Source organism: Chelon labrosus (genome assembly GCF_963514085.1).
Source record: "Chelon labrosus genome assembly, chromosome: 9".
NCBI lineage: Eukaryota > Metazoa > Chordata > Actinopteri > Mugiliformes > Mugilidae > Chelon > Chelon labrosus.
Genome location: NC_140359.1, coordinates 25,883,160 through 25,899,255, shown reverse-complemented (window position 1 = coordinate 25,899,255; position 16,096 = coordinate 25,883,160). Strand labels below are relative to the sequence as shown.

Sequence of the window (16,096 nt, the reverse complement as noted above, 5' to 3'; positions counted from 1 at the left end):
TTTCTGTCAATAAAAAGAATCAAAGGAGTTTTATCCGTCTGTAAACACACAGAGAGATGGAGAGAGAGACGGTAAATTTTCTGGTCTTCATGTTTACATCAGTTGTGTAAAATGCAAATTTAAAGATTCCTATTTTTTGTGCTTTTGTGTGAATATTATGAGAAAATATTTTTGATTTATCATCATGACATAATTTCTGTGGATCATCATTTTCCCATGTATAAATAAAACACTTTACGAGTCTTGATTTCCTGAAAGAATACGTTATTCTATGTTTATGGAAATTTCCCTGTACTGCTGCTGTGTTGATTCAAATATGTAAAAGCACATTTTAAATTAGACTCATTGTTTACAACCGTTTCCAGTATTTTAATCAGTCTACATTCAATACGGAACATTCAAATATTAGGGGACATGGCTAAAAATGGGTCTGGTTGAAAGTTACAGAAGTAGTTAAATGTCTCTGAGCTGCAACCACAAATTCTGTTCAAACTACCTGCAACAGTTCAAAATGATTTTTTACTTAACAAGGGAGACCGACACAATATTAGGACGGTGGTCATAATGTTATGCCTGATCAGTGTATACTCCACTAAAGTTTCTGACTGGTTCTGTGCTGCACCTTAATGGGCTCAAATACTTTACATCTTACTTTCAGCAGGTAAACAGCTTACCAATGTGACAAACACGAATATAAATAGTCGTTCAATGAGTCGTCTACGTGTGTTTCAGGACTTTTCCACATGCACGTCTCTCAAGCATAGGAGCTGACAGGGTTTGACAGTCACAACAAAGGTTTATGGAGAATTCTTAAAGATTTATAACAAAGAAACAGCAACATCTAGTGGGGACACACTCAAAAAGAAGTTTTACGGTTGCATTGCAATGAAATACGCTCCACCCATAACACAGGTAAATGAAAGTGAAAGCATTTCGTTGTTGATCGAGTGGAGACGGGATCAGTATTCAAGAGCACGACTTCAGAGGATTTCAAGTGGCAGAGCTTAAAGTATGGTGAGTCTCTAAATCTGGAATCAATCAACAGAAATGGCTGAGAAACTTTTTGAAAATTTCCTGAGCTGCCATGTGTGTTCAGAGACTCTCAGAGACCCCGTGTCTCTGAGCTGCAACCACAGCTTCTGTTCAAGCTGCCTGCACAAATTCTGGGAACAAGCTGGAAACAAAAACTGTCCTATTTGTAAAAGAAAATCCTCAAAAGACAAACCCGAAGTGAATTTTACCCTGAAGGAACTGGCTGACTCCTTTGCCAAGAGGCAAGGTCAAAGTTCAGCCATGATTGAAAAAGTAAAGGAGACTTAGAGAGAAGTGCCTTACTGGTTCTGTGAGGATGAGCAGAAAGCTGTTTGTCCTGTCTGTGAGTTTTTTCCCCATCGGAGTCACAAAGTGGTTCCTCTAGAACAAGCAGTGAGTGACTTAAAGGAGCAGCTGAAATCTGACTTAAAGCCTCTGCAGGACAAGAGGAACAAATACGAACAAGTGGAGAAAACTTACAATAAGATGATTCAACACTCCAAGAACCAGCAGCTGTTCACAGAGAAGCAGATCAAAGCTGAGTTCAACAAGCTTCACCAGTTCCTGAAAGAAGAAGAGGAGTCCAGACTGGCAGCTCTGAAGAAGGAAGAGGAGCAGAAAGGGGAGATTATCAGCAGAGAGATGAAGAAGATTCAGGAGCAGATCTCCTCTCTGTCAGTCAGCATCTCTGCTGTTGAACAAGAGCTGAAGAAAGCCAACGTGCCGTTCCTCAACAGTTATAAACCCACTCAGACCAGAGCCAGAGCCCAGTGGTCACTGCCAGATCCACAGCTGGTCTCAGGAGTCCTGATAGATGTGGCCAAACACCTGGGGAACCTGTCCTTCAGAGTCTGGGAGAAGATGAAGGAGAAGGTCCACTACAGTCCTGTCATTCTGGATCCAAACACTGCACACCCCTGTCTCTATCTGTCTGATGATCTGACCAGTGTTAGGAATAGAGACACAAAGCAGGATCTCCCTGACAATCCAGAAAGATCCACCAAGTATACTGAAGTTCTGGGCTCTGAGGGCTTCAGCTCAGGGAAACACAGCTGGGAGGTGGAGGTAGGAGATCATCCTAACTGGCTTATAGGTTTAACCAAAGAGACAGTTGACAAGAATCAACTGATGGCTTCACCAGAATCCGGATACTGGTGTTTACAGTATCGTGATGGAAAATACACTGATGGTGATGACGAGACTGTCACAGTGATGAAGAGTCTCCAGAGGATCAGGGTCCAGCTGGACTATAAGAGTGGACAGATGTCCTTCTACAACTCTGAAGACAAGACTAAGATCTACACCTACAGAGACACCTTCACTGAGAAACTCTTCCCATATTTTTTTATTGGAGTTGCTGTTGATGCCAAAACCTGTGACATCAAAATCTGTCCAAATGAGATCAGGGTGTCTGCTGAGACCTAGGTGACTATTATTATAATCGTTAATTTATCAGTTTTATGAAAATCCTAGTTAAAACGGCAAACTTATATGATGGGACTCACTCTTTTGTTGCTTGACAGTAAAGCACAAAACAAAATGACAAGTTTAGAGTAAATGCAGAACCAGGTCTGAAACCCCCAGAGGGAGCATGAAGGCGACGGTGGGAAGAAAAAAAAACTAGAAACCTTAAGCAGAACCTCAAGCTCATCATAGAGGGAACCAATCTGCTTGAGGCCCGGCCAGGTACATGAGATATAGCTGATGCATGTTACATGATTGAATAAAAGACGTATCATAGATGCATGACGCATTGAGGTGGGAGTGGACAACTGCAGGCCATGAAGACTGGACAGGTTGATGAGACCAGGACCACTGAATGATTTCTAACAAGAAGGAATTTCAAGTTAAATCATATAATCACAGAAGAGCAGTGTCCCACTGTTTAATTTTGACATTTAACATTGACTTTAGTTCAATTATTTACGTTCATTCAGTTTTATCCATGCAAACTTGATCTTTAATAGTTTTTTTTAAAATGATGTTAGACACTATTAATATTTCTCCTCACGGTTCAGTTCAAATTACAGCCTGATGACTGTGTTGATTGAGATGTTTCAGTTATATTTTTAGTTTTCTAGTTTTAGTAAAATGTCAGAGACAGAATCAGCTCACACATGAGAAAATGTCTGGGATTCTCATTTTATGAATGAGCGCAATGATTGATCTTCATGAATGTCTGTGAATTGTGGACGTCTGTTTTAGTGGCTGTGTGTCTTTATTCAACATTTGGAGCTGCTGTTTGCTCCCGTGTCTTTATTAGTGATGCAGTGCTACGCAATGCAAACTATTGACCCTCATAGCAAAGCTATGGGAGTCAATACTTTGCAGTGCTTCGCACTGCAAAGTATTGTTCTTCACTACGTTTTTTCTTCTTATTATTAAACTTTTTCCTACGCATTTTCGAAACCTTTCAACTCAAATACCGTTCGTCGCACACAGACACAAAATACATCAAAACGTGCGTCTCGATCGGACTCGGTGTGCTTCTATACAGTTTTTTCAAACAAGATTTTTTCGCGACATAGTCGCGAAAAAACCGCGATAAATTTCCCATTGAAATGAATGGAGAAGCCCGAAAAAAGCGGCAACATTCCAAAATTTACAGCTTGGCTTTTTCGAGTGATTACTCGGCCATGCTTTGTAGTAGAAACTTGCTTGGAAGTTTGTACGAGGCACGGGAAGTGTAGCTTTCTCTTCCTGAAAACGGCGTATCGATACCTTTTACGGTTTGGTCAGGGTCGCAGTTTACGTTTTGGGGAAATTTGGGGAAAAAAATTAAAATGGGCTCCCTCTGACCGACACTCTAACTTCACAGTTTCGGTGATATTCTGAAAAAAAAAGGTTCAATCTCACGTGGTGGCCACAGTTTTTGAGGTACAGAGATAAAAAATACATAAAAACGTAGGGATTTTTGTTGGCTTTAAGATGGTGTTGGTTTAATTTGTGTGGGACGTACGGTTTGGACTGGAGGCTCCTATGAGCGAGGAGTGCGGCGACAGCTTTCGAATTTTTCCCCCATGTGTGTGTATGTGGAAATCGAGAGGGATTTCTCGACGATTTTCGTGTCGCATACTTTCTTTCCAAAACGACTACGGCCACAATTTTGGCAGTACGCGCGTGGCAACAACACTAAATTGTAGAAAACCCTTGGCTGACGCTCACGATGTGTTTGTTTTCTCGATAGCACTTGTAGTTTTTGAGATACAAGCATTTGTTCGGAGGGCAAATCCTTGTCTGCACTTTCCCTCTGACTCAGGCAGAGGTGAGAGGGAGAAGGAGAAGGAGCAGCAGTTGACCCTGGTAGCCATGACAACCAGACCCGAGGCGGGAAAACAGTTCTCAGTGGATAACAGTATCTGCCAAAACATTAAAACCCCTCAAACCATTACTGCAGTACTGTAGGGGGCCAGAACCTGACATTATGACCCCCCCACTCCAACCCCCCCACCCCCCTCCCACTATAGCATTACAGACACAGACTGCCAAAACATTATGACCCCTCAACCCATTACAGGACTATAGTAGGGTGGCAGAATCTGACACTATGACCCCCCCCCCCACTCCATTTAACCATTACAGTAAGAGACTGCCAAAACATTATGACCACTTAACCCATTACAGGACTATAGTTGGGAGCCAGAATCCGACACTATGACCCCCCCCCCCCCCCCCCCCCCCCCCCCCCCCCCACTCCATTTAACCATTACAGTAAGAGACTGCCAAAACATTATGACCACTTAACCCATTACAGGCAGTACTGTAGGGGGCCAGAACCTGACACTATGACCCCCCCCACTCCAACCCCCCCACCTCCCCTCCCACTATAGCATTACAGACACAGACTGACAAAACATTAGGGACTCTCAGACTGTTACAATGGGGAGACAGAACACTCCATGACCCCCCCCCCCCTCCTCTCCTTCTCCTTCCTCCTCTCTCTCTCCCTCCCTCCTCTGTTGGTGCTATCACTTTATTAGGTAAGTGAATTTCTAGAATTATTTATATGTTAAGTGTTTGTGCCCAACATAGCTGAACTGTTAATAGAAGTTAACTACTCGCCGCCCAATGTTTTAGCCTTAGGCTAGCCTTCCAACATAGCTCATGTATGTTAGCGAGCTAGCGGAGCTAGCAGCTAGCTAACCGCCGCGGACTAAACCGCGGAGTTAGCCTCGAGCTAACCGCGAGCTAGCCTCGAGCTAACCGCAAGCTAACCGGGATTTAACCGCGAGCTAACCGGGACTTAACCGCGAGCTAACCGGGATTTAACCGCGGACCCGCGGGAGTTAGCCGCGAGCTAACGCGGAGGCTAGTGGGGTTAGCCACTAAAACTGTGTCAAACTGAAAAATATATTATTCCACCACATAAAGTAGGAAACATTTATGGCTTGTAACAACATTAATGACAGTATATATATATAATTGGAGTAATTTAATATAATATGATGTTTTTAATTAAATAAATAATGAGCTGTTGAACACTCATAAGAGTTATATTAAGTATGTTACATAACATTATTTGACATGTCTATTTGTCTGTGTATAGTTTTCCTCCAGCTGATCCAGACAGACTGCAGTGACGTCCAACATGAGACAAAGAGCTGGACTCACAGGACAATTTGAAGGTCTTCACTTCATCGCTGATTCCTTGTTACAGCCTGGATGTGTTAAGTTTAATATTGATGTTTTTCTAACTGTAAGACTGTGCCGTAAACTGTTAAACTATTGCTCAGGTAGGAGTAATGAGTTTTATTGTTAAAATTATTATGATTAACGATCAATTGTTACGATTTGCTCGTTCTTTGTCTGGGGATCCTAGTGAGGACAGCCCTCTTAAAGGTGGGGGTGTGACGATCCCTCCCACTCTCTTCCTTATTTGATGCTGGCTTTCAGGTGGAGCTGGGAGGGGTCTGCTGCCTGTACCTGCCCTTCAGTTTGTAGAAGGCGAAGCATAAAGGACGACCCTTCTCAGTGTCTCTCTCTCTCAGCCAGGCCTACTGCATCCTCCTCATCCTGTTTGGTTTGTTGTACCCTGCATGACATCAAACTCACACCCATCCAGTCAGTAGGAACCAGGCCTTAAATGACTATTTGAATGCTATGATGCTAAGATGCTACAATGCTATGATGCTAAGATGCTTTAATGATGCTACCATGCTATGATGCTTTAATGATGCTACATTGCTATGATGCATTGTAGTATCTTAGCATCATAGCATCTTAGTATAATTGCATTGTAGCATCTTAGCACCGTAGCAACATAGTATCTTAGCTTTGTAGCATCTTAGTATCATAGCATCTTAGTATCTTAGCATCATAGCATTGTAGTAGCATCTTGGCATAGTAGCATCATCATAGCATCGTAGCATCGTACTATCACAGCAATATAGCATGGTATCGCAGACTGCTGCGGCCACTGCATCACTCTCGCGATTTCCCGCAGGGGAATTGTCTAGTTTAAACTCTTCCTGTCTAACAGCACTTCAGGATTGACTCCAGCTAACAGTCAGATGTCGAGCGTTTCATACGTATCTTGGATGATCTCTGTCAATAAAAAGAATCAAAGCCAATCAAAGGAGTTTTATCCGTCTGTAAACACACAGAGAGATGGAGAGAGAGACGGTATACTTTCTGGTCTTCATGTTGACATCGATTGTGTAAAATGTTAATTTAAAGATTTGTATTTTTTGTGCTTTTGTGTGAATTTTATGTGAAAATATTTGAATTTATTAACATAACATAATTTTTGTGGATTATCATCTCACCATGTATTAATTAAACACTTTACAGCGTCTACTGATTTCCTGAAAGGATACGTTATTCTACGTTTATGGGAATTTCCCTGTACTGCTGCTGTGTTGACTCAAATATGTCAAAGCACATTTTAAATTAGACTAATTGTTTTCAACAGGTTCTAGTATTTTAATCAGTCTACATTGAATACTGAACATTCAGATATTAGGGGACATGACTAAATATGGCTCTGGTTGAAAGTTACAGAAGTAGTTAAATGTCTCTGAGCTGCAACCACCAATTCTGTTCAAACTACCTGCAACAGTTCAAAATGATTTTTTACTTAACAAGGGAGACCTACACAATATTAGGAAGGTGGTCATAATGTTATGCCTGATCAATGTATACTCCACTAAAGTTTCTGACTGGTTCTGTGCTGCAGCTTAATGGGCTCAGATACTTTACATCTTACTTTCAGCAGGGAAACAGCTTACCAATGTGACAAACTCTAATATAAATAGTCGTTCAATGAGTTGTCTACGTATGTTTCATTACTTTTCCCGCATGTACGTCTCTCAAGCATAGGAGCTGAGAGGGTTTGACAGTTGCAACAAAGGTTTATGGAGAATTCCTTCAAGATTTATAACAAAGAAACAGCACCATCTAGTGGGAACACTCTCAAAAAGAAGTTTTTGGTGTTTCATTAAAATGAAATCAGCTAAATGTAAGTGAAAGGATTTCATTGTTAATCGGGTGGAAAAGGGATCAGTACTCAAGAATACGACTTAAGAAGCTTTCAAGTGGCGGATCAATTGTGTTGATTGAGATGTTTCAGTTATATTTTTAGTTTTCTAGTTTTAGTAAAATGTCAGAGACAGAATCAGCTCACACATGAGAAAATGTTTGGGATTCTCGTTTTATTAATGACCACAATGATTCATCTTTGTGAATGTCTGTGAATTGTGGACGTCTGTTTTAGTAGCTGTGTGTCTTTATTCAACATTTGGAGCTGCTGTTTGCTCCCGTGTCTTTATTTAAACTCTTCCTGTCCAACAGCACTTCAGAACTGACTCTAGCTAACAGTCAGATGTCGAGCGTTTCATACGTACCTTGGATGATCTCTGTCAATAAAAAGAATCAAAGCCAATCTAAGGAGTTTTATCCGTCTGTAAACACACAGAGAGATGGAGAGACGGTAAACTTTCTATTTAAACGTTTTTTTATTGTTAACACCTTAACACATGTTCACGTGAGAGAACAGAGCAATAATCCGAAGAAGAATCCGAGAACTAGAGGATTAATATTATTATACAGAAGTAAAACCCAAACTGACAAAAAGGGACAAACTAGAAAGAGTCAGCTGCAGAGAAATGATCGAAGAAGCCGGGAAACAGAGGGAGAGGGTGTGGGGGGTGGTGGAAAGAGTGAAAGAGAGCCGACACATAGAAGCTTGCTCAGTGTTTTCAGTGCAGCTCAGCGGCTGGAGAAAGAAGATGGCAGAAGTTCAGAGCGAACGCGGCGGCTACGGTTTCTCTCAGTGACGCTTCGTCTGACTAAACAGCTTGGCAGGAAGGCAGCAGACCTCGCACTGACCCCGAGAGACCAGAGGAGGACACTTTATGCAGCTTAGAAGCAGAGCTGCGCCGCCAGGTACATCTGATGATTTAGCGGCGTCATTTTTGCAGGCCTGATCGTTAATCTTAGTGGAAGCTGGAGAACAATGAGCTGACGCGACGCTAAGGTCAACCCGCTCGTGCAGCTACATTAGGAGCATCAGCCTGCCATCCATGTGCGTGCTTTACTTTTGTGCTCATTCGCTCTTTGAACCGCCTCTAATCTGTCTGCGGGGACAGATCCCCCCCCCATCGCGCATCCCCCTCAGCTGTGCACGCAAGGCGGCCGTCCTGCACTGACAACACAGAGCCGCCATAGAAAATCATGCGAAATAATTGTCATCATCATCATCACTGTCGACTTCCTCACAGTCGTCCTCAGTACCACAGTCATTAATATAATAAACTTTATCATTATAATCATCTTCATTATATCATCTGGAGACAAAAATAGTTATAGCACTTAAAAAGCTGAGAAAAATAGAGAAAGGTGGAGTATACCAGCATTCAGTAGAAAATGAGAACCCAAATAAAAACACCAAAAAAAAAAAGAACAAGTCTCCTGTTAACTGTCATGCAAAACAAAATAAATAAAATAAAATAAAATAAAAAAGGCCAGCTACGATGCTAGTTAGTTGCAGGTGTGTAATACTGTGTACTCCCTCGTTTTAAATATGTGAATCTTATTATAGTGATTTTCAAGGCTATTAACACACTAAGAAGAACATAAGAACGACACCTTTGTACTGTACATGCTGCTATTTCTCCTTTTTTTGTGTAAGGGGCAGAGCTGGGGTCATGTTTGTGACCTTTTGACCTTTGTTAAAGGGGAACTACTGTTTTTTTTACAACCTGGACCTTATTTCTAGCATAAAATACGACCGTCTACTCAGCCATATAACTTTTGTGTCATTTGCACTCGTTCAGGAGATGATTAGATCAGCGTATATCCATATAGTGGGAGTGAATGGGGCACCGAGACGCAGAATATTAAAATAATCAAATAATCTCTTGAACAAGTGCAAATGACGCAAAAGTTATATGGGTGAGTAGACGGTCATATTTTATGCTAGAAATAAGGTTCAGGTTGTAAAAAAAACAGTAGTTCCCCTTTAACAAAGGTCAAAAGGTCACACTCTTAACATCTTGGTCTGACCGACGGGGGGGGCGAGACAAATGTGAAGGCAGCCAATGGTGGACGAGCAAAGTACAGCGGCACAGCTGATCGCAAAGTGAACTCCCGCCAAATCAGTTTTCAGTGCTGCGATGTCCATCCGTTCAGTCCCGATTCAGTCCTTATTCAATCCCGGTTCAGTTCTGGTTCAACCCTCCACCGCTGGCACAAGCACTTTATGCTCTGTTGATGCCAAAACCTCTGACAACAGAATGTGTCCAACTGAGATCAGGGTGTCTGCTGAGGCCTAGGTGACTATTATTATAATCGGTAATTTACCAGCTTTAAGAAAATCATAGTTAAAACATCAAACTTACATGATTACCTCTTTTGTAGCTTGACAGTAAAGCACAAAACAAAACGACAAGTTTAAATTCAGAACCAGGCCTGAAAGTGAGCACGAAGGCGACGGTGGCAAGAGAAAGAAAAACAAGAAACCTTCAGCAGAACCTCAAGCTCATCATAGAGGGAACCAATCTGCTTGAGGCCTGGCCAGGTATATGAGATATAGTTGATGCATGTTACATGACTGAATAAAAGACGTATCATAGATGCATGATGCATTGAGGTGGGAGTGGACAACTGCAGGCCATGAAGACTTGACAGGCTGATGAGACCAGGACCACTGAATGATTTCTAACAAGAAGGAATTTCATGTTAAATCATATAATCACAGAAGAGCAGTGTCCCACTGTTTTAAATTTGAGATTTAACATTGACTTTAGTTCAATTCTTTACGTTCATTCGGTTTTATCCACGCGAACTTGATCTTTAATAGTTTTTTATAATGATGTTAGACACAATTAATATTTCTCTTCATGGTTCAGTCCAAATTACAGCCTGATGACTGTGTTGATTGAGATGTTTCAGTTATATTTTTACTTTTCTAGTTTTAGTAAAATGTCAGGGACAGAATCAGCTCACACATGAGAAAATGTTTAGGATTCTCGTTTTATTAATGACCCCAATGATTGACAACAATGATGTCTGTGAATTGTGGACGTCTGTTTTAGTGGCTGTGTGTCTTTATTCAACATTTGGAGCTGCTGTTTGCTCCCGTGTCTTTATTTAAACTCTTCCTGTCCAACAGCACTTCAGGATTGACTCTAGCTAACAGTCAGATGTCGAGCGTTTCATACGTATCTTGGATGATCTCTGTCAATAAAAAGAATCAAAGCCAATCTAAGGAGTTTTATCCATCTGTAAACACACACAGAGAGATGGAGAGAGAGACGGTAAACTTTCTGGTCTTCTTGTTTACATCTGTTGTGTAAAATGCAAATTTAAAGATTCCTATTTTTTGTGCATTTGTGTGAATTTTATTAGAAAGTATTTTCTTTTATTAACATAACATAATTTTTGTGGATTATCATTTTCCCATGTATAAATAAAACACTTTACAGCGTGTGTTGATTTCCTGAAAGAATACGTTATTCTATGTTTATGGGAATTTCCCTGTACTGCTGCTGTGTTGACTCAAATATGTAAAAGCACATTTTAAATTAGACTCATTGTTTTCAACAGTTTGGAGTATTTTAATCAGTCTACATTGAATACTGAACATTCAAATATTTGGGGACATGGCTAAAGATGTCTCTGGTTGAAAGTTACAGAAGTAGTTAAATGTCTCTGAGCTGCAACCACAAATTCTGTTCAAACTAAACAGCACCATCTAGTGGAGATTTACTCAAATGTCAGCTTAACTTCAACCTGCTCCACCAAAAAGAAAAAAAATGGAATCCCTGAAAATTAAGGTGAAGGAAAAGTATTTTGGACAGTTTCGTAACGAACAATAATCTTCACTTATTTTCATTCAACACCAGATACTACACGGTCAGTGGAGCACCTCCTCTAAAAGGCTCAGACAGATCTTTCCTGCCACAAACTATCAGGCTGTTAAAAGAAGAGATAATCTGTTTTTGGAAGGAAAGATAAATATGAGTTTACGTTTCTGTCTTTGTAGTTTCAAAAAGATTTCTGCTGAAACATCAGCTGTATAATGACTAAACAATGTGGATTACACACCGATCAGCCACAACATTAAGACCACTGATAGGAGATGTGAATAACATTGACCACACTTTCTTCCCTGGCACTCAGCAAAGGCGGACGCATCTCTCTGTCTCTCCCCTCTCCCTTATCTTCCCTGCTTTGCTTCTCACGTCTCCTCCTGTCTTGTCTCAAACTTTAGGAGCCTTTCTCCGCATTGCTCTCCAAATTTAAAATCAACTGGTCTCTCAACGCAATTGACAGAATCTTCTCGAGGAGAAGCTCGGGTTCGGGGGAACCTGTCTGCCCTGACGGAACGTTTGCCGCTGGATACATGATGGACTCCTGGGAGAAGTGGAGGGTCGTATGCCTGGCGATTCTTTCAGTCGAGGACATCGAGGCTCTTTACATATTTGGAACCATGATAACAGGCTATCTGCTGATTCGATTATGCATTGCCCTGGTGTATCGGAAAATTAGGAAGACGGTGTCAGCAGTCCAAAGCCCCATGAAGCTGCCCGACATGATTGATGGAGTGAGCAGAGCTGTTAGCGCTCAGACTGTGGGTATAAACCGCAACATGGAAAACATCTTGGACAGAGCCGTTGTGCTCAGACTGTGGTCATTAACCGCAACATGGAGAACATCTTGGAGAAGCTTTCAGCTTTGCAAGGTGAATGGATGGATTTGAAGACCAGAATGGACAAATAGAGTAAGACGTGTCTATTGAACGTGCCTAACCCAAACAATCATATTCTAATCTGCATTCCAGCCCTCAGCAGCACCGGCCTTGGCCAAGGCCGCTGCTGGAACAACCCACCAGGAGATCACTGCAGTGAGACGCTCTGTCCTATTCCTCCCTCCCCTCCTTCACGGACACCTGTTGATGGTTGACTCCGTCTGGGACGTCTCCATGGCAACCGGCTGTGTTATCGCGATGACATCCTGCGAACTGAGGCACTGATTGGGAGGCTAGACGAAGCTACTCTCCCGGCTTATGTACACACACGCACCCACGGACACTCACACACATGCACATATGCAATATACCTCCTTAACCCCCAATCCCACGCCTTCGCCGCTTACACCCCCCAGTGCGACAGGCGGGGTCCGAAGGCGGCGCCGTAGTTGGCTGTGGCCAGGGATGCCTGTCTGCACTGGAACACCTAAACCCCCCTTTCCCCAGTCCCCTGGTGCAAGTTGTTTTGAGTTTTTATGTGGTAAAGTGTGCTCATATGTGCTTATGTTGCTGAGGTTTTTTTTCTCTGTCCCACACTATACTCCCCCGGAGGAGTGTAGTCTGGGAGCTGCTTTTTTTTCTCCTCCCCTATCCTCTTGTTTTTCTTCCCTTTTTCTTCCCCCCCTTATTGTAATTTCCCCATTGCGGGATCAATAAAGGTTTCATTAATTCATTCATTCATTCCATTGATGTGGATGTTACTCAGACATGTAGCACCCATCTAGACCAGACCAGGAACCCCTACCCCATACCAATGGCACTCCTTGATGGTACCAGCCATCCCCAGCAGGATGCAGTCTGACACAGGCACACACATAAAAACACTTTAGGAACAACTACAAAAAAAACATGAAGAACAGCACAAGATGTTGACCTGGTCACCAAATTCACTAGATCCCAAATTGACAGTCACGACAAAGGTTTATGGAGAATTCCTTAAAGATTTATAACAAAGAAACAGCACCATCTAGTGGGGACACTCTCAAAAATAAGTTTTACTGTTTTATTACAATGAAATCAGCTCCACCCATAACACAGGTAAATGTAAGTGAAAGGTTTTCCTTGTTGATTGTTTACCCGTCTGTAAACACACAGAGATGGAGAGAGAGACGGTAAACTCTCTGGTCTTCATGTTTACATCGGATGTGTAAAATGAAAATTTAAAGATTCCTATTTTTTGTGCTTTTGCGTGAATTTTATTTGAAAATATCTGAATTTATTAACATAACATAATTTTTGTGGATTATCATTTTCCCATGTATAAATAAAACACTTTACAGCGTGTCCTGATTTCCTGAAAGAATACGTTATTCTATGTTTATGGGAATTTCCCTGTTTTGCTGCTGTGTTGACTCAAATATGTAAAAGCACATTTTAAATTAGACTCATTGTTTTCAACAGTTTCTAGTATTTTAATCAGTCTACATTGAATACTGAACATTCAAATATTAGGAGACATGGCAAAAGATGTCTCTGGTTGAAAGTTACAGAAGTCGTTACACGTCTCTGAGCTGCAACCACAAATTCTGTTCAAACTAAACACCACCATCTAGTGGAGACTTACTCAAATGTCAGCTTAATTTCAACCGGCTCCACCAAAAAGAAACCTAGATTCCCTGAAAATTAAGGTGAAGGAACAGTATTTTGGACAGTCTCATGATAAACAATAATCTTCACTTATTTTCATTCACCACTAGATACTACACGGACAGTGGAGCACCTCCTCTAAAAGGCTCAGACAGATCTTTCCTGCCAAAAAACTATCAGTCTGTTAAAAGAAGAGACAAAATCTGTTTTTGGAAGTAAAGATTAATATGATTTTATATTTCTGTCTCTGTAGTTTCAGAAAGATTTCTGTATAATGACTAAACAATGTGGTTTATACACCGATCAGCCACAACATTAAGACCACTGACAGGACAAGTGAATAGCATTGACCATCTTGTGACAATTCAATGTTTTTGTAGGGAAACTTTTGGACCTGGCATTCATTGGTGTGGATGTTATTTAGACATGTAGCACCCACCTAGACCAGACCAGGCACCCCCACCCCATAGCAATGACACTCCTTGATGGCAGCAGCCATACCCAGCAGGATGCAGCCTGACACAGGGACACACACAAAAACACTTTAGGAACAACTAAAAAAAAACATGAAGAACAGCACAAGGTGTTGACCTGGCCTCCAAATCCAGAAGACCAGAGCCGGAGCCCAGTGGTCACTGCCAGATAGACAGCTGGTCTCAGGAGTCCTGACAGATGTGGCCAAACACCTGGGCAACCTCTCCTTCAGAGTCTGGGAGAAGATGAAGGAGAAGGTCCACTACAGTCCTGTCATGCTGGAACTAAACACTGCAAACCCATGGCTCTATCTGTCTGATGATCTGGCCAGTGTGAGACGTGGAGACACAAAGCAGGATCTCCCTGATAATCCAGAAAGATTAACTAAGTATACTGATGTTCTGGGCTCTGAGGGCTTCAGCTCAGGGAAACACAGCTGGGAGGTGGAGGTAGGAGATCATCCTGAATGGATTATAGGTTTAACCAAAGAGACAGTTGACAAGAATCAGCCGATTCCACCGTTTAGTGCATAGTGATGGAAAATACACTAATGGTGATGGCAAGTCTGTCACAGTGAAGAGGAGTCTCCAGAGGATCAGAGTCCAGCTGGACTATGAGAGTGGACAGGTGTCCTTCTACAACTCTGAAGACAAGACTGAGATCTACACCCACAGAGACACCTTCATTGAGAAACTCTTCCCATATATTGGTATCGGAGTTGCTGTTGATGCCAAAACCTCCAACATCACAATCTGTCAAACTGAGATCAGAGTGTCTGCTGAGACCTAGGTGACTATTATTATAATCGTTATTTTATCAGCTTTACGAAAATCCTAGTTAAAACGTCAAACGAGAGTTACGTATGTAACTACGGTTCTATGAATCCTGGATGACCGCCAGAAGCGGTGCTTCAGCACTGAATGTCTCCATCTCGCGCATGCGCAGGTCGAGTGTTTATACCAACAGAGTCACCTGTGACCCCCGATGACACCGGCTAACCTATATCTTCCGGTGACATCAGAGGATCTGTTCCTGCAGAATCTTCTCGCGAAACCACAAGGATTCTGAGTGACAGAACGCTCTGGCGGTCATCCAGGATTCATAGAACCGTAGTTACATACGTAACTCTCGTTCTATTTCATCCTTACTGACCGCCAGAGGCGGTGCTTCAGCACTGGATGACCCATAACGACAAAGTCACGAGGAATGCCAATACATACCTCAATGAGAGGAGGCAGTAGAGGTGGGCAACAGGGCCACACCCAGCGGATGGGGAGTGGCCACATTCACCCGATAGAATCTGGAGAAGGTAGTTGGTGATGCCCACGATGCTGCATCACAGATGTCCTGCAGGGGCACGCCTCTCAGTGCCGCCCATGATGTAGAGACAGCCCTAGTAGAGTGGCACCTCACCCCAGATGGCGGGGGGCGACCACTGTGTCTATATGCCTGGGTAATGACATCCACAACCCAGTGCGACAATCGCTGTTTGGAGAGAGCGCAGCCTTTCCTAGGACCACCATGACAAAGGAACAGCTGTTCTGACCGTCTCATGCTTGCGGTCAAAGTTACATAGACTCTCAGAGCCCGCACAGGGCACAACAGTCCTAACCCGTCCTCCCCTGCAGGGGGAATAAACTGTGCCAGGTGGATAGGTCGGTTAAGGTTCGACGATGACAGAACCTTGGGAAGAAAAGCCGTATTCGGCCACAGAGTGACCCCCGAGCCATCTGAGTTCCATCTCAGACATGAATC

General features: G+C 42.5%; 1 pseudogene across 1 annotated transcript; it reads left to right on the top strand.

The window, feature by feature from the left end:
* Positions 1–1,047: 1,047 nt before the first annotated feature.
* LOC311493250 (E3 ubiquitin-protein ligase TRIM35-like) lies at positions 1,048–15,130 on the top strand (annotated as a pseudogene). Its single transcript has 2 exons — positions 1,048–2,439; positions 14,476–15,130. The product of its transcript is annotated as an E3 ubiquitin-protein ligase TRIM35-like (transcript).
* Positions 15,131–16,096: the final 966 nt, after the last annotated feature.